Here is a 20,823-nt window from a genome sequence, read left to right as displayed (position 1 = left end):
ATCCCATGGGATTTTTAATATCCCATGGGACAAAATAAAATCCAATTAATCCTATGGGATTCAAATTATAAATATACAGTAATGTGTATGTTACAATGAATTCTGTTTGGTAGTAAATTGTTTTAAGATGAATCTTTTTAGTTGAATATCTTTTTTTCCTTGGAAATGTTAATGCAATCATATTGTTCTATAATTGTTCAAAACTAAACTTTTAAACAACAAAGCAGATAATGTAAGTATCAATATATGTTTATTTATGAATTCTAGAATACTTTTTTGAAACCCATTTTTTTCCCATTTGGAATCAATGAAAACTCTATTATTAGGCTTAACATACTAGTAGCTTTTTACATAAATCTAATTTTTTTTCAGGATATCCCTCCATCCAAAAAATTAATAGTTTCTTATCATCCAGCATTGTGTGATCTTAATGTATAGTCCACTTTTTGGCCATTCAGCACAGAACATTGTCATTATTGTGGTTTTAATATCTTTAGATATTTAATAGAACTTCGATTCATTGACTGAGTGATGAAAATAATAACTGATATGACATTTGTCTTTGAATTTATTCTGGTCTTGTTTCTGTGTTTTCTCCTTTTATTCTAAGTGATGAATTTCAATCCTTCTGAAAAAGAACCAATAAAATCCGAAGTTATGCATTATAAAAAATTGTTTGCATACATGCAATAACATATGATTTTCAATAAAAATAGCTATGAGGTATGGAATTACTGATTGTTGAAGGTTGTCCAGTGTCATCAGTTGCTAACCTCCTACATCCTTTGGTCTCTGATGGAGAGTTGTCAAATTAGCAATATACCACATCTTCCTATTCTAATATTATATAACAATCAATTTATGTATTCTTCTTTATAACATTTGGGTATTTTCCCCAGTTATATATATATATATATAGATCAATGTTAAAACTTTAGGCAATTACAATAACATTCCATTTTTCACAAGAATTTGCAATATATTATACAAAACGCCAACAATAGAAACAGCACTTCTTTAAGCTTCTGAAGTTCTGAAAGAGTTCCACTTGTGTTTTATTTCAATGAGAAAATACCTTGAACTCTTTTGACATGTTGGAAATTATAACATTGATACAAAAAATTATATTGTTTTTTTTTCTTATTTTTGTGTTGTTCGGTTGCTGTCTCATTTTTATATATGGTTATACATATATCCTAAATCTTCTTTTTGTTAACACTTAATTATTAATAGTAAAAATGGGATATTTTTTATTTTGATAATCTCAAAACATTATTATTCTATCAAATAACTTATTTCCAAGTTCACAAAACACCAATGTGTCAGATATTAATTTTAAGACGTGTATAAACATGATCAACAAGCAGTTGACAGGATGTCATGCAAAAATCTCACTAATATTAAACTTTCACAAAAACTCCATACTCAGCGAGTACTATTAAAGTTCTTAGTACAGGACACCATGCCTGGCAAACACTAGCATGTGTCAATGTCTAGTCAATCATGTAATCAGGCTCAAACTCTTAGTTTGGCACTGAATTTAAAAGTTCACCACATAATGAACATGTGTATGAAATTCAACTTCATGGTAAGCTATGTACCTTAACCTAAAACTTTAACCTAAGAATGTACTATAATTTCACATTATGACATTTCTATGTTCAGTGATCCATAAAATCAGGGTAAAAACAGTAAATGTGGTGTATAATGTATAAACAAGAGTGCACACGCTGAAATGTTGCGCCTTCTTTACTAATCATTGATATCATGTTGATAGTCCTAAATATAAAGCTTTACTACAACTATCACATAAACTCAACATGATTCAAGAAAATGAATTCAAGGTCATATAAACCCGACAAGAAATACATGTACACCTTACAATCATTCAATATACTAAATACAGTTGACCTATTGCTTATAGTTTCTAAGAAGCAGACTTAAACAAGAAAACTAAACATTGACCAATGAACCATGGAAATGAGGTGAAAATCTGATGAACCATGCCAGGCAGACATGTACAGCTTACAATCCTTCCATACAACACATATACCGGTAGTTGACCTATTGCTTAAAGATTAAGAAAAACAGACCAAAACACAAAACCTTAACACTGAGCAATGAACCGTGAAAATGTCAAATAAAACCTGCGAGACTGACATGTACATCATAAAATGTTTCCATACACCAAATATAGTTGACCTATTGCATTTAGTAATAGAAAAAAGACCAAAACTCAAAAAATTAACTTTGACTACTGAACCATTAAAATGAGGTCAAGGTCAGATGACACCTGCCAGCTAGACATGTACACCTTACAATCATTCCATACACCAAATATAGTAGACCTATTGCATACAGTATAAGAAAAACAGACCAAAACACAAAAACTTAACTATAACCACTGAACCATGAAAATGAGGTCATGGTCAGATGACACCTGCCAGTTGGTCATGTACATCTTACAGTCCTTCCATACATCGAATATACTAGACCTATTGCTTATAGTATCTGAGATATGGACTTGACCACCAAACCTTAACCTTAAATATAAAAAAGAAGATGTGGTATGATTGCCAATGAGACAACTCTCCACAAGAGACCAAATGACACAGAAATTAACAACTATAGGTCACTGTACGGCCTTCAACAATGAGCAAAGCCCATACCGCACAGTCAGCTATAAAAGGCCCAGAAATGACAATGTAAAACAATTCAAACGAGAAAACTAACAGCCTAATTTATGTACAAAAAATGAATGAAAAACAAATATGTAACACATAAACAAACGACAACCACTGAATTACAGGCTCCTGACTTGGGACAGGCACATACATACAGAATGTGGCGGGGTTAAACATGTTAGCGGGATCCCAACCCTCCTCCTAACCTGGGACAGTGGTGTAACAGTACAACATAAGAACGAACTATAATAAAATGCTTTGCTGAGTGCAGCCTGATACGACCGCAGAGGTCGATCCCTGAACAATTGGGGCAATTTGGACACAATATTCAAGCTTGATACTGTCTGAATTTGGATTGTGATCAAATTTTTGACATAATATAGGTTTCTGACACAAAATAAATGTGGTCAAAGATCTTAAAAATCTATTGCGCAATACTTTCAATTGAAGATTTCTTCTTGAAACTTTTCAAAAAATTTGAAATTTCAAAAATATTGAAGAAAAAAAAATTGGGAAAAAAAATCCCCCCCCCCTTGGAGTAATTACCCCCAAACTCAATCCAAGCCTTTCCTTTGAGGTATGGAACCTTGTAGTACAATTTTAGAGAGATCCATACACTTAAACACAAGTTATTGTCTAGAAACTAGAAAAATGCTTGTTTTTGGCCCCTTTTTGCCCCTAATTACTGCATGTTTGGGGCAATTACCCCCAAACTCAATCCCAGCCTTCCCTTTGTGATATGGAACCTTATGGTACAATTTCAGTGAGATCCATACACTAACACACAAGTTATTGTCCGGAAACTACAAAAATGCTTCTTTTTGGCCCCTTTTTGGCCCCTCATTCCTAAACTGTTGGTACCATAACCCCCAAAACTAATCAAAACTTTCCTTTTGTGGTATTGAATCTTCTTGTAAAATTTCATAGAGATCCATTCACTTAAACTAAAGTTATTGTCCGGAAACCAAATGTGTCTTCGGACGACGACGACGACGACAACATCATAGCATTATATGAACCCCAAAAAAAATTTTTGCGGTCGTATAAAAATCAGTTGAAAGAGGCTTAACTCATCAGATAGATAAAAATACTACAAATACAAGTGGACGTGGCTGGGTACTTGTACATCCAAACAACAAAAAGACACTAAGTACAGATCTGAGAGTACTCGCAGTTACTGACAGCTAGTTCAAAACCACTAACAACTAATAAAAAAATCATGCATCTAAGACTGTTCTTGTTTACTGATCCATGAAATGAGGTCTAGGTCAAGTGAAAACTCTCTGACGAGCATGAGGACCTTGCAAGGTACGCACATACCAAATATAGTTATCCTATTACTCATAATAAGAGAGAAATTAACATTACAAAAAATCTGAACTTTTTATTCAAGTAGTCACTGAACCATGAAAATGAGGTCAAGGACAATGGACATTTGACAGACAGAATTCGTATCATGAGGCATCTATATACAAAGTATGAAGCATCCAGGTCTTCCACCTTCTAAAATATAAAGCTTTTAGGAAGTTAGCTAATGCCAACGCCGGATCACTATCCCTATGTCGAGCTTTGTGCAACAAAAGTCGCAGGCTCGACAAAAATACATGAACATTTTAAAGTACTAAATTTTGAGTATATACATGTAAAACCACAAGTTACTAACTGAAGTTCATGGTGAACTGTAACCAAAAACTTTAAGTGAATACAATTTAGAGAAAGACAGATGAATGCACAAACACTATCAAAACAGAGCATAAAACTTACCGAACAAGATGTTTTACATTTATTCTTCAGAAGCAGGAAAATTGAAGTGTTTCTTTTCTTTCTCTGCCCTCCATGATATAAACTTCAAATTCATTCATGCAAAATATGAAAATCTGCAAAAGTAGGACCTTGTATCTCAGCTTATCCACATTTTGACTTTTGAACTGCATTGTTCTTTTCATCTTGCTGGCAACCTAAACATAAAAAAAATGATAAACACATAATTCTGGATAAACTTCGTGTATTTATTTTTGTTGGTACAAACAATTTTTTCCAACTTTAAACGAAAACATCATCATTAGAAAGGACGTCATACTAACTTCCGAAATATTTAAACAAACCAAAATTAATACTTGATTAAGATCTTGTCATAAATGTATAGCATGGATACCTCTTATTTTTGAAGACCATATGTCTATTGCATACTTATATTCCTTTGTACAAGAGTATGCATATTAATATTAAAGATTGATTCTGAGGACTTTAAAATCAGACGTAGTGCCATTATCCCCTGAATTCATTACACTATACAATGCCATAAGGCTACTCCAAGTTGTATGCCAATCTTTAACATGTTTAATTAGCATGATTAATTTAAGTTTCATAACTCCATGTGTACACTTTGAGAATCTTACAATACTTTTTATTCTGATTTTCAGAACTTATTGTGAGGTTTTTATTAATGCGACTGAGAGCTGTATTGCATTCTTATATCTAATACATATTTATGAGCTGAAGACTACCTCCGGGTGCGTGATATTCTCGCCGCGTTGAAGACCCGTAAGTGGCCTTCCGCTGTTGTCTGCTCTTTGGTTGGGTTGTTGTCTCTTTGACATATTCCCTATTTCCATTTTCAATTTTATGTATGCAGATTTTTCTTAAATCACAATAATCAATCTCACATTTTTGTCCATTATTCAAAATTAGCAAAAATTAATGCACACAAAAATTAACATTGTTAAAGCTTTTTTTTAAAATTCAAAACAGTTGCCCAAAACCATTAAATTCCTTGTTTGATTTATTTTATATTATTCAAAGCCTTTTATAGCTAGCTAGATGGTATAGCTTTTGCTCATTGTTGCATTTATATTGTTACCTATACCTAACTTGTGCATCATTTGGTCTCTGGTGGGGATAGGCCTACTGAAGAAGGTTCAACTTGGAATTTGTCGGATAATGAGTATTTATCCAAAAATGTAGAAGAAAGATATTCATAACCAAAACCAAAATTATGCTGAAATTAAAGATGTAAATTGTCTGTAACATGTTGTTTCATTTTTATTAGTGAGGTACTGGTGACCTGACGAAATTTATAAACATGATCGAACTTTTGAACTATAGGAGTTACCCTACTGGAGTTTGGATCTAGGTCCATTCGCCCTGATTCACATTCAACCTTAATTACTTGTTAGCCTGAATAAGTTAATATCTGTTTGCCCTGGGTCCATCCGCCCTGATTTTAAATTTTATTTTGTTATCTTGATGTATAATGTTTATTTTTGAATAGAGTATGGTAAAGTTTGTAGAAATTTTGCTCAATATTAAATTGTATTGCTTCTACCAGATAATTTACATTATTTTCCTGTGATTTGTACTATAGAATACAGGTATAAAATTTTTAATATAATACAACTGAAGACGATTTTACAGTGGCGGCTCCAGAAATTTTCATAAGTGATTGCCTAAGAGGGGGCCGGCTCCTGTCATGCTTCAGTGATTCCCTTTATAATCAACCAAATTTTTTCAAGAAAAGGGGGCCCCGAACTCCTGTCCCCCCCCCGCCCACTAAATCCGCCTCTCCTTTAAAAAACAACTGAAAACCATTATAAACTGCATGTATTTATCTTAATTGAAAACAATTTCTTGAGTTTCTCATTTAGCGGATCCAGAACTTTTCATAAGGGAGTGCCGGCTCCAGTCATGCTTTAGTGATTCCCTAAATAATCAACCAAATTTTTCCAAAGAAAGGGGGGCCCGGGCCCCCAACCTCCCCCCTGGATCAGCCTATGATATATGTGTTTATATATATCTCTGATATCCCATTTCAAATCAAATGTGTATTAATAAAACTTTACACTAGAAAAGTAAGGGATAGTTACTCATTTGGGAAACTTTCAAATTCACAGCATGCCGGTGCCCGTGTTTTCATCACCCTCGTTGTATTGCGGAATAACGATTTAGGCAAATTGAGAAAAACATCATGTCTGTGGTTGATAGTAGTGTGTGTGCATTAATTTTCTATACCTTCTTATTTAATATTTTTCCAATTTTGAGTACTGACGCCAAGTGTTGTAACGTATAGTGTACCAATGTCTTGAGACCAATGTGCTATTTACAAGTGCGATCGAGGAATGCAGGGGAAAGAAACTTATCAATTATGTTTATTCTTAAGACAAAAATGAGCCGCCGTAAAATGTACCGTGTCGAGAAGGTTACTGACACGTAATAGGGCAGAGACATATATACACATATGTGTATATATGTCTCTGTAATAGGGTCATCTCTCGAGAACATTAACTAGTACATTGATAATTTACTATGCAGTCAGTATCCCGAAAAAAAAACGTATGGATGCAAAACGCTTCAGTAGTGGTTTCGGCTGACTACTAATACGTGCACTTTGTCTCAAAATATCCCGGCAGCGTTAAAGTTGAAGTCAGGATCTTGGGAGGGGGGTCTTCTTTTTCTGTGTTCTTTATTTTTTTAGCTATATTTCTACAAACTTACACTTTTTGATCATTACTCTCTTTCCTCATATTTTAGCATTTCATTATTCTTTAATCTTTATTGTTTGCCCGTTATTCTCTATTCTGTTAACCCCCATCCATACCCTCTTATGTGGACTTAAGCTTTCGGTAGTTTATTTTATCCTATTTCTGTCTATGTGAATGTAAATACTTTATCTATCACAAAACAAAAACTTACTAAATATTTTTTTATGAAGTCCTCACCAGTTGCGGATCCAAAAAATGTCATAAGGAGGCACTAACTGTCATGCATAAAGAGGGGGCCCGCTTCAGTGATTCTCTAAATAATAAACCATTTTTTTCCAAAAAAGGGACGGGCTCCCATGTCCTCACCTTAATCCACCTCTACCCCTTCCCACTTCGTATCATTGAATTCAGATTCAAGATCTCTCTGATTAAAGTAAGTAAGTCACATTTGCTTATATCAGGTTTTTGAATTGAACTGGCGGATAGTTGTTTCATTACCAATCATACCACATCTCCTTATTTTTTATATATACGAAAGCTTTATTCATATTTTTAGGTGTATTGATGAATGTGTAAAGATGCAGCAATTGTGTAGATACATTTTAACATAAAGCACAAGAGATGCAGATTATATAAAACTTATAAGTCGAAGACATACTGACAACGCCATGACAAAAACTAAAAAAAAACAAATGACGTACAACAGTCTATAAAAATTAACTATAGCATACAAAACGCAAACATTTAAAACACATAAGAAGCACCCAGACAGTCAAATAGAAATTTAAAGAATAAATAATTTGTAAAGATTTTCAACTAGGCCTACAGCTATATTTTCTTATCATCTAACAGTAAACATAGGTTCTGGTACTATGTGATAAGTCATTTTTCATGCAGACCCAGTTTCATTGATACCTTGAACTTAAAGTGGTTTTATGCATATCAGCCCAGATTGTGTGTGTAATTTTATTAAACAATTCAACAATACACGTTCTAAACAGGTTAAATTCAATTTACAAATTTACAAATTCAGATCTACTGGCATTCAACACCCAATTACTTACTTGCTGTATATTGTCAATCCCTCAACATCGTGAATACGCCATGCGAGGTGTTGGCTATGTTTGAAACAGGGTGGCGGCTTCGAAGCGTAGAAAAAAATCCAGGTAAATGAAAGTGTAAAATTTTGTTGTTGAAAATTTTAAGTACTTAATTCCTAAATTTGTACTTAACTCCGTTCTACTGGTAACATGGTTGTTTGATATGAAAATAGGATAAAAAGCATCCGGAAAAATTATCACATTATAAGTATTCGTAAATGGATATGAAAAAACTTAACAAGTGTCACGGAGCTATTCTAAGGCACTGGCTTTAAAAACTAATTTTCATATATACATATTTATTATGTACAAGTTCATATATATACACTTTCATTTAATTACATTGTTCAATATAGAGACACATCCATTCTCTAACACTAACTATCTTAAACTCTCCCGCATCTCAACATTCACCTACTTTTTATCATCGAAAAGGCCTTTCCTACTTTCATGACTTTCTCACACATTAAATCGTCTTTCGCCTCAAGATCACACAAGTATAGGGACAGAATATAAACAAACAGAACCATAAATTATACGGCTACTAATTAGAAATGATTACAGTTAAAACACAGCTGCATCATACATTAAATTTAACGGTCAATCAGACAGTCTGCTAAAGTTCATGAAAACAATAAATCTACAAATACTTAACACGCTTGACCATAGTAAATTAATGTGGGCAATTAAATACTGATCTGAGATAAGAAATAAATGTGCAAAGTTTCACTCTATGACATACCTCCCCAATTAACTGTGACGTCCCGACACACAAACACACGCTTACTCATACATGATATATATATACATACACAATATTTTTTTTTTCTTTTTAATAAATTTCGTTCTTTTAATTTTCTTTTATAACACATTTAAACAAATTCAAAGTCTAATCATTGTTCTCATTTGAAATATGAAAGTCATTTATAATGGCAAAATCTTTAATAGCATCCTCTTTTACCCACTGGGTCTCACCATTCTCATATTGTACAAAATAATGTTTTTCTAATCTCTTAGACTCATTTCGTGATCGCATTGTATCTAAAATTTTCACCATTGTATTGTCACTATTTTCAATTGGATTAATGTTCGGAACAATGTCCTCTCCGTCTATAATGGGCCTATCATCTGGATCAACAAATTGTTTGATGCGATTAACGTGTACAGTTTGTTCAGACTTTTTCGAATCACATATTTGAATCTTATAGTTCACATCTGAAAGTTTATCAATTATCACATAAAACTTTAATTTTATTATCTATCACATTCCTTTCACTGAATGGGATTCTAAACGGACGTTGATAGATTGGTTTGCTTTCACCAATATCAATCGAATGTTCCATCAATGTAGTATTTCCAAGCTGATTATCAGAAAATGCGAATATAGACTTGTACTTTTGCAAAAGAACTTCTAATTTCTCTAGTTCACTTTTCTCTAATCCTTCATCTATATTGAATGTATTTGTATTTTCATCAATACTTTCTACTATATCTATTCCATTCATAGAATCATACTGTAAATTATCGCTATCGGATAACTGCATATCTTCTAAACATTCAAAATTAATAGATTCCTCATTATTAATCACAATACAATTATTTCCTAAATCTACATTGCATGAAAAATCACACAGAATATCTAATCCTATAATACACTGATAAGAAAAATTACTAGCTACATAAACATTATACACAAAATCACACTTTTTTCCAAACTTGAATTCCACATTTGCTTTTCCAATTATTTCAATTTTATCACCTGCTGCCGAAGTGATACATACATTATTTACTTCAGATACATCCCTCCTATTAACAAAGCAATCATTTACAATACTAACTGTTGATCCCGTATCAACTAACATTAAAACACTTTTCTCATTGACTAATCCTCTAATTTTGGCGACACAAAACTTTGGATTTAATTCACAGGAAATAACATTTTCCTTTACAACATCGGAAATAACCACATCATTCAGAACAGACGTCGCGACAGACGAATTTCCGAAATTTCTATTTCCACGTACTTCAGGAGGATTCATTTCATTTTCCTTTAAAACATCTGAACTAACCTTGGCGAGACAAGATTTTTCAGAACTAATATCTAAATCATTCAGAACAGACGTCGCGACAGACGAATTTCCGAAATTCCTATTTCCACATACATTAGGAGGATTCATTTCCTTTCCTGCTGCCTTCCCTCCTATTAAGGAAGCAGCTCTTAGTTTCCCGACGCATAAGTAGAATTCTTCTCATCACAACTTCTCTCTACGTGTCCAACTTTCATACAGTAATTGCAAATCGGCCTACCGTCTGATGCACGTAAATTTCTGTTACTTCCATATCCTCGTCCTCTTCCTTGTCCTCTCGATTGTTGAAATCTATTCCCACGATTTCCAAAACCACCTCTTCCTCTCGTGGGTATATTGTTCATCTGCATTGCCAACACTTTCATTTGTTCAGAAAGATCTTTAATGTTGTCCTCCAAATTGTTAGTACTTATTGCGCATGCTGCAACTGTTTGTCTGTCCCGATTTGTCAAAGTATTGTTGCATTCCTCTCTTTTCGCTGACCTGAACGCTTCTTCAAATGTTGTAGGGTTCGATAACATGACGAATCGTTTAATATCCTGCTTGAGTCCTTGAATAAAATGCTCTTTAATTAGAACGTCTTTCTGGTCTCTTTTCATATCGGAATATGCACGTGTTGCAAGTTTATTAATTTCTGATGCGAAATCTTCAACATTTTGTCCTTCACGTTGTCTTGCCTGAAAAAGGTTACTGTAATACAATGATTGTAATTCCTTGGGCATAAATCTTTTCCTTAGAGATTCACATAATGTTGCTATATCTTCCTTTTTGTCGTCCTCTAGAGATTCGTAGAATTCCGCTGCACGGTCTCTCAAAAATGCAGGAAGCGTATTTGATTTTCTTTCACGGCTCCATTCATTTGCAGTTGCAATTCTATCAAAATTTTTCAGCCAACTGTCAATATCTTCGTCCAGATTTCCATAAAATATAGTTGGTTTCACAATGTCTTTAGTAGGTGACAAACCCTATTTAAACGGGGTTTTGATCTCCAAGGACCCCACATTTTACATCGAATAAGATCTATATTTTTTAACGTTTTCAAATGAAATAACTTGAATTGAAAATTTCCCGACTATGTGAAGATTTCTTATATTTCTAAATGGCTTCAATTATTACATACAAAACGAAAAAATTTTTTTTTGTAAAAACAATATTCATGTATTATTATAATTTTTCCAAGGAAACGCTTTCTTTTTTTTTTTTTTTGCAAAGTTTACTTGTATGTGTTTATAACCATCACCAATCAGTCCTAATTATTAAAGATCAAACGACCTAATCAAAATGATGATTGGTATTGAATGTGATCATCGGTTATGCATGACGTATCCCAAATAACTTCTTTAATATTGGTTTGATTTTATCAAAACCAAAATTATAAGATCAATAAACAGCATGCGCCATGAGCGCATGATACGCCCGTCGTCTTGTGTGTGAATTTTTATGCAATAAGCATAAATAGTTTCTGACATACGGCGTGACATGCGAAAACCCCCCTTTTTTTTTTACAAAAAACTAAATATCTCTAAAATAATACAACGCTCACTAAAACCAGAAGTCCATTACTAGACGTAAAACATATATACATGTCCTGAGTGACTTTTTTTGTCCTGTCTGCACTCAGGAGATCCTGAGCGGTTTTTAGACGTACCGTTAATTTATAGGCATATATTTGAAGCTGTTCTTAATTATGTACATTATCTATAGGTATACATGTATCAGACAAAAAACTTTCCAAAGAACTTAGTTCTAGTTATCTTAGGTCCTAGTCACAGGCACTTGTCTCAGAAAAAAAATTTCCTATGTACTTTTAATGTTATATTAAGGTATATAGGAAACAAAATTCTGAGACAAGTGCCTGTGGTCCTAGTGTGAAATAAATCCACTGGGAATTGGCCTTTTTAAACACAACTATATACACATTTTCGCAAGGGTTTGTACATGTAAAGTGAAATTATGTTTACTAAATGCGTAAAGTTTACTTGTATGTGTTTATAACCATCACCAATCAGTCCTAATTATTAAAGATCAAACGACCTAATCAAAATGATGATTGGTATTGAATGTGATCATCGGTTATGCATGACGTATCCCAAATAACTTCTTTAATGTTGGTTTGATTTTATCAAAACCAAAATTATAAGATCAATAAACAGCATGCGCCATGAGCGCATGATACGCCTGTCGTCTTGTGTGTGAATTTTTATGCAATAAGCATAAATAGTTTCTGACATACGGCGTGACATGCGAAAACCCCCTTTTTTTTTTTACAAAAAACTAAATATCTCTAAAATAATACAACGCTCACTAAAACCAGAAGTCCATTACTAGACGTAAAACATATATACATGTCCTGAGTGACTTTTTATGTCCTGTCTGCACTCAGGAGATCCTGAGCGGTTTTTAGACGTACCGTTAATTTATAGGCATATATTTGAAGCTGTTCTTAATTATGTACATTATCTATAGGTATACATGTATCAGACAAAAAACTTTCCAAAGAACTTAGTTCTAGTTATCTTAGGTCCTAGTCACAGGCACTTGTCTCAGAAAAAAAATTTCCTATGTACTTTTAATGTTATATTAAGGTATATAGGAAACAAAATTCTGAGACAAGTGCCTGTGGTCCTAGTGTGAAATAAATCCACTGGGAATTGGCCTTTTTAAACACAACTATATACACGTTTTCGCAAGGGTTTGTACATGTAAAGTGAAATTATGTTTACTAAATGCGTAGTTACATAAGATTATTTGCTACTTTTTTCTTCTTTATTTTATATAAATGATTTTTTTTTTTAATTTTAACATTTTTTTCTACGAAAAATTTGTAGTGTTGCAATAGGGAATGAACACAGATACTTAACTACATTTAACGAAAGAAATTTTATGTAATGTCATTAATCTGTATTACACATAGACAGGATGTTCTCTAGATAACTATGGTATTTCTAATACGTTATACACACCCCAGGGTACACGCACTGTCGTAATGGAAAATTACTGCATGCTTTAATTACCTGTAATCAGCCATGTAACAAATCAGTTGACTGACCATGTCATTACAGTTTAAAAAGTTTTTCCTCAGATCAAAGTTTAAGATTAAGCTTTCGGTAGTTTATTTTATCCTATTTCTGTCTATGTGAATGTAAATACTTTATCTATCACAAAACAAAAACTTACTAAATATTTTTTTATGAAGTCCTCACCAGTTGCGGATCCAAAAAATGTCATAAGGAGGCACTAACTGTCATGCATAAAGAGGGGGCCCGCTTCAGTGATTCTCTAAATAATAAACCATTTTTTTCCAAAAAAGGGACGGGCTCCCATGTCCTCACCTTAATCCACCTCTACCCCTTCCCACTTCGTATCATTGAATTCAGATTCAAGATCTCTCTGATTAAAATAAGTAAGTCACATTTGCTTATATCAGGTTTTTGAATTGAACTGGCGGATAGTTGTTTCATTACCAATCATACCACATCTCCTTATTTTTTATATATACGAAAGCTTTATTCATATTTTTAGGTGTATTGATGAATGTGTAAAGATGCAGCAATTGTGTAGATACATTTTAACATAAAGCACAAGAGATGCAGATTATATAAAACTTATAAGTCGAAGACATACTGACAACGCCATGACAAAAACTTAAAAACGACCAAATGACGTACAACAGTCTATAAAACTTAACTATAGCATACAAAACGCAAACATTTAAAACACATAAGAAGCACCCAGACAGTCAAATAGAAATTTAAAGAATAAATAATTTGTAAAGATTTTCAACTAGGCCTACAGCTATATTTTCTTATCATCTAACAGTAAACATAGGTTCTGGTACTATGTGATAAGTCATTTTTCATGCAGACCCAGTTTCATTGATACCTTGAACTTAAAGTGGTTTTATGCATATCAGCCCAGATTGTGTGTGTAATTTTATTAAACAATTCAACAATACACGTTCTAAACAGGTTAAATTCAATTTACAAATTTACAAATTCAGATCTACTGGCATTCAACACCCAATTACTTACTTGCTGTATATTGTCAATCCCTCAACATCGTGAATACGCCATGCGAGGTGTTGGCTATGTTTGAAACAGGGTGGCGGCTTCGAAGCGTAGAAAAAAATCCAGGTAAATGAAAGTGTAAAATTTTGTTGTTGAAAATTTTAAGTACTTAATTCCTAAATTTGTACTTAACTCCGTTCTACTGGTAACATGGTTGTTTGATATGAAAATAGGATAAAAAGCATCCGGAAAAATTATCACATTATAAGTATTCGTAAATGGATATGAAAAAACTTAACAAGGAATAAGTATCGGTAAACGGACAGAAAGTCGCAGTACAAAAGTTTAAATTAATTATTTTACAATTGTTTAAATATATGAGAGAAAGTTCTTGACGTATTGACTTTATTTATAGATGGTATTTAGTTGAGGAAATGATTAATTCGCTTTCAAATAGTTTATTTTTTATCATTAACTTATAAAAAGGAGACATTTTTGACAGCATGAAGCCAGTTAATTACCAAACCACTTTGGCAGATTGTTTTCTTAACAATCATTGTTCAATATTAATATTAAAAAATAAATTTTGTTTACAAGTCCGTTTCCTTTTAAAAATGTTTCAGAAAAATACTGAAACGTTTTTAAAATTAAGTTTATTCAAAGAAAAAAATATCCCAAAACTAAATCGTGACTCAAAATTTCCTAATGAAATTGTTAGATTCCAAATATTTAGGAGAAGATTGTATTTGTACTTTATGTAATGGTGGTGATATTGGAGACGCGATTCATTATATTATAGCAAGGATTTGTACAAATCCTTGATTATAGAATGTTCGGCATTGACGAAAGTAGACAAACCCTATTTAAACGGGGTTTTGATCTCCAAGGACCCCACATTTTACATCGAATAAGATCTATATTTTTTAACGTTTTCAAATGAAATAACTTGAATTGAAAATTTCCCGACTATGTGAAGATTTCTTATATTTCTAAATGGCTTCAATTATTACATACAAAACGAAAAAAATTTTTTTTGTAAAAACAATATTCATGTATTATTATAATTTTTCCAAGGAAACGCTTTCTTTTTTTTTTTTTTGCAAAGTTTACTTGTATGTGTTTATAACCATCACCAATCAGTCCTAATTATTAAAGATCAAACGACCTAATCAAAATGATGATTGGTATTGAATGTGATCATCGGTTATGCATGACGTATCCCAAATAACTTCTTTAATATTGGTTTGATTTTATCAAAACCAAAATTATAAGATCAATAAACAGCATGCGCCATGAGCGCATGATACGCCCGTCGTCTTGTGTGTGAATTTTTATGCAATAAGCATAAATAGTTTCTGACATACGGCGTGACATGCGAAAACCCCCCTTTTTTTTTTACAAAAAACTAAATATCTCTAAAATAATACAACGCTCACTAAAACCAGAAGTCCATTACTAGACGTAAAACATATATACATGTCCTGAGTGACTTTTTTTGTCCTGTCTGCACTCAGGAGATCCTGAGCGGTTTTTAGACGTACCGTTAATTTATAGGCATATATTTGAAGCTGTTCTTAATTATGTACATTATCTATAGGTATACATGTATCAGACAAAAAACTTTCCAAAGAACTTAGTTCTAGTTATCTTAGGTCCTAGTCACAGGCACTTGTCTCAGAAAAAAAATTTCCTATGTACTTTTAATGTTATATTAAGGTATATAGGAAACAAAATTCTGAGACAAGTGCCTGTGGTCCTAGTGTGAAATAAATCCACTGGGAATTGGCCTTTTTAAACACAACTATATACACGTTTTCGCAAGGGTTTGTACATGTAAAGTGAAATTATGTTTACTAAATGCGTAAAGTTTACTTGTATGTGTTTATAACCATCACCAATCAGTCCTAATTATTAAAGATCAAACGACCTAATCAAAATGATGATTGGTATTGAATGTGATCATCGGTTATGCATGACGTATCCCAAATAACTTCTTTAATGTTGGTTTGATTTTATCAAAACCAAAATTATAAGATCAATAAACAGCATGCGCCATGAGCGCATGATACGCCCGTCGTCTTGTGTGTGAATTTTTATGCAATAAGCATAAATAGTTTCTGACATACGGCGTGACATGCGAAAACCCCCTTTTTTTTTTTACAAAAAACTAAATATCTCTAAAATAATACAACGCTCACTAAAACCAGAAGTCCATTACTAGACGTAAAACATATATACATGTCCTGAGTGACTTTTTATGTCCTGTCTGCACTCAGGAGATCCTGAGCGGTTTTTAGACGTACCGTTAATTTATAGGCATATATTTGAAGCTGTTCTTAATTATGTACATTATCTATAGGTATACATGTATCAGACAAAAAACTTTCCAAAGAACTTAGTTCTAGTTATCTTAGGTCCTAGTCACAGGCACTTGTCTCAGAAAAAAAATTTCCTATGTACTTTTAATGTTATATTAAAGTATATAGGAAACAAAATTCTGAGACAAGTGCCTGTGGTCCTAGTGTGAAATAAATCCACTGGGAATTGGCCTTTTTAAACACAACTATATACACGTTTTCGCAAGGGTTTGTACATGTAAAGTGAAATTATGTTTACTAAATGCGTAGTTACATAAGTTTATTTGCTACTTTTTTCTTCTTTATTTTATATAAATGATTTTTTTTTTTAATTTTAACATTTTTTTCTACGAAAAATTTGTAGTGTTGCAATAGGGAATGAACACAGATACTTAACTACATTTAACGAAAGAAATTTTGTGTAATGTCATCAATCTGTATTACACATAGACAGGATGTTCTCTAGATAACTATGGTATTTCTAATACGTTATACACACCCCAGGGTACACGCACTGTCGTAATAGAAAATTACTGCATGCTTTAATTACCTGTAATCAGCCATGTAACAAATCAGTTGACTGACCATGTCATTACAGTTTAAAAAGTTTTTCCTCAGATCAAAACGGAATATTCATTTTAACTTAAAATTTAAAACTTTAAAAGTATACTTTGACATAATTATGAAGTAAAAGAATTTAACAATTGACTAATCGGATTTTTCCAAAGATTAAGATACAATAATATTTATTATTCTGGGACTGACAGATATATCACAGGCACTTGTCTCAGAATTTTATTTCCTATATACCTTTATTAATGTATATAGGATTTTTTTTCTGAGACAAGTGCCTGTGAGACATATACATGCATAAGTCCCAGACATATATAATTGTAAATCAAAATGATTTACCTAATTACTGGGAAATAATATAATGTTTCAGTTATGTTTATGTCACAAATACACATGAATTATTTGATGATGCATGCTGGAATTTCTTATCTAAATGCATGACGGTGACCACAGACATATATATATATATATATATATATATATATACATTTACTGATTCTATAATTTCTTGAGAAAAAAATATCAGGAGGGAAGTGAAACAAACATTTTAAGCTTTTATTAAAAATTGTTGGGAAGACAATAAAATACGACACTGAGTTTTGAAAACAAAGTTTATGATTGGTCTTGGTTTTTTTTTTAATAAAGATGCCCCCTTTTTAGCCACACCGACGAATGGAGAATCCAAAATAGGGTCACAAGGTCACATTTTAAAACTTTTTCAGTCGCCCAGTCTCAAAAAGCAATTTTGACTGGCATTGTTTTTAGTCGAATTATATTTTTGCAGGTCAGGTTGCAAAGTGGCAGGTAGGATTTGACTATGTTGACAACGGTCCTAAAAAATATCCGAAAAAACGTTGAATCAAACGATATGAACCTACGCACTTCAATATTTAATTGATATAGGGGGTGTCGCTGGGGTTCTGTTACCCCACCCTTTTCATATAATTAAGATCTTAAAAATGTATACCTTTTCATATATTGCGTGGGTAAAATTGTAACCTTTTCCCATATTGATTGGGTTTCGTGGGGTGTGTTGGAAAAGTGGAATATTTAAGGCTAAGATTCTGTGTGTAATGTTTACTTACGGCGAGACTTTCGGCTGTGAAAAAATGACAGGGCTTTTCATATACAAGTAATTGGAACGTTATCGACCTTATCATATATTTCTGATAGTTTTCCCCTGCACCTATTCCCATATTTTCAAGCAGGAAAAAGTTACCTATTCCAGCGGCACGTCCTATCATCTTGTATATAGGAAGGTATCCGGTCGTTCCGTCCCCAAACCGATCCGGCCCCAAGTCGATCCGGCCCAAAGTCGATCCGTCCCAAGTCGATCCGGCCCACGTCGATCCGTCCCTACGTCGATCCGGCCCATAATAAAATATGAATAAACTATATTGACTTTGGAGGATTTTGTGACAAATTTTAACAGTATAAATGGAATTTGTAAAAAGTATCGTTGATGGATGACATCGATACGAAAATGAGTGTGATTGTGTCTGTTTGTATAGCAGCTTCAACATATTAATATGAAGTTATTTTCCATGATAACTTTGAATGTCATGGCGATTTTATTTTATTTAATTCACACACAGAATAGCTAAATAAATATTTACAGTCCAATGGAACCTATAAAATTTAACTCATCATTATGACTTGTTTAATCAAATCATTAGTCTATAATTGGTTTGTTTATTCAACAATTGTCTAATGATTGTGAGCTAAGGTAATACCACTCGTAATTACTTAATTCAATCAAATCCTGATTGATTAAAGTTACGTAATCAACAAGGTCTTTATAGTTTGATCTTTTGTTTGGTGTTATGTGTTATAATAATTAATTGTATTTTTTCAGAATGAATATATATAGAAGTTTTTACTCTTGAAAACCATCTTATTGGCTACGAAATACAAGCTTAAAATTCTATCGAAACCTATTTTTAATAACCAGAAATTTCTTTTGAACATGGTAATAGGAGAGACAAAATATTGCACCACCTATAAAAAATGTTTCAATATATTCTTGTATGACATTATCAAGATTGCATCTTTTTATATGTTGTTCTATAAGTACTGTTTGTTTTGATTTGCTTATGACGAGGGTTGTTTGAATAAGTAACTTTAAATCAATTTTGCAATTTAAAAATTCGACATTTTTTTTAAAATGACCCATGTATCAGCTTGGGGATCGGCTTGTACCGTTGTGTATGTAACTATTTGTTATTACACAGGATGAAAGACTTGTTAAGATCACAGTCAATTGAAAGAAAATGCTAATTACTGCTGATTAGTGTTGATGTCTGGTACTAAATTCTGTTATATACGTTTTTATTATAATTATACCCAATAATCTTGAAAACTTGTAATGAAAACATAATCAACATAGTTGTTTTAAAACTCATCTAAAGAAAATATTTGTCAAAGGCCTTTTTTTTTACCGTACACCTTTTACATTGTAATAAAATTCATAAACATTTATGAATTACAATTAATATATATCTTTATTTTTATTCCTTATAAATATATTTTTTTATTGGGCCGGATCGACTTTAAATATGGGCCGGATCGACGTTGGGCCGGATCGACGTGGGACGAATCGACTTGGGCCGGATCGACGTGGGGCCGGATCGACATGAAAGCTATAGGAAGTCATATCCAGAAATCAACGCCACTTTGCTTATTTGAATATTATACTAAAGAAATCGGATACGGGTTACGGAAATTATATTAAAATGATAGGGAATTTAGAAAAAATTTCTGTTTTAACTTTGATTTAAGTGATAGACAGGTTGCCGGGGCAGAAAATAAATATACACAACAATATACACCATTTAAACGAAATATAATGACTGGCGTTGCAAAAATCAAGGTTCCTGAGCTATTTTAAAAATCGAAGCGAGAGGCTTTTAACATTGCAGTATAAAATACAGGCTAAAATGGCTGAAACGTCAAATTTGCAAACTTCGTGTTGAAAATTGGCTAACAAGGTCATTAGAAATACAGGTTGCCGGGGTGAAACTTGAAACTTGAATGTCCAAAGAATAAGAAAGTCCAAACCTTGTATGTGTAGTCGGTGAACTCTAGGTTCCCACGTTAAGTTAAAATGCCTCTATTTCAAGAAGAATAAATTCACGAAAACACGAAAAATTCACTAAATTCGCGTTCATTGTTTTGATTTTGACCGCCTGACAACTTTACGGAAATATCAGAGTGATTATAAACAAGGACTCTGTGACGGGCAACTTATAATATCCGTGTTTTAAAGATTTTAATGATATCAAGCCAGTCCAGTTCAAACTATTATCACGTGGTACAATTCTCATTTACATATTATGAATATTAATTAGCAAAAGTACTACTAATTTCTGGCTATGTGCCCCCCCCGAGTAAAATACACAAATGTATAATACCTTAATTCAGGAGCACAGTCTCTCTTTACCGTAAATAACTTCGAGATTAATATGTAAGTTTACTTTGCTAATCGATGTTCCTGTAATTCAGATTTATATTTATTTGTGAGACCCCCGTCACTATTTA

The 20,823-nt window shown here is 32.7% G+C and overlaps 1 long non-coding RNA gene across 4 annotated transcripts; it reads right to left on the bottom strand.

Moving 5' to 3' along the window:
* Nucleotides 1-233: 233 nt before the first annotated feature.
* Nucleotides 234-14,438, bottom strand: LOC127718362 (uncharacterized). 4 transcript variants are annotated; one of them, XR_007989777.1, is made up of 3 exons: nt 14,381-14,438; nt 4,449-4,642; nt 234-628 (listed from the first exon to the last, which is right to left on the bottom strand). It is a non-coding gene; the product is annotated as an uncharacterized LOC127718362 (long non-coding RNA). The 4 variants fall into 4 exon arrangements; XR_007989778.1 differs by lacking the exon at nt 14,381-14,438 and adding an exon at nt 8,227-8,284; XR_007989779.1 differs by lacking the exon at nt 14,381-14,438 and adding an exon at nt 6,693-7,492.
* Between the last annotated feature and the right edge of the window lie 6,385 nt (nt 14,439-20,823).

The sequence above is a fragment of the Mytilus californianus genome, unplaced genomic scaffold (genome assembly GCF_021869535.1).
Source record: "Mytilus californianus isolate M0D057914Y unplaced genomic scaffold, xbMytCali1.0.p SCAF_10, whole genome shotgun sequence".
Taxonomy (NCBI): Eukaryota; Metazoa; Mollusca; class Bivalvia; order Mytilida; family Mytilidae; genus Mytilus; species Mytilus californianus.
Note: the sequence above shows the minus strand (reverse complement) of the source record. Positions and strands in the feature narration are given on the sequence as shown.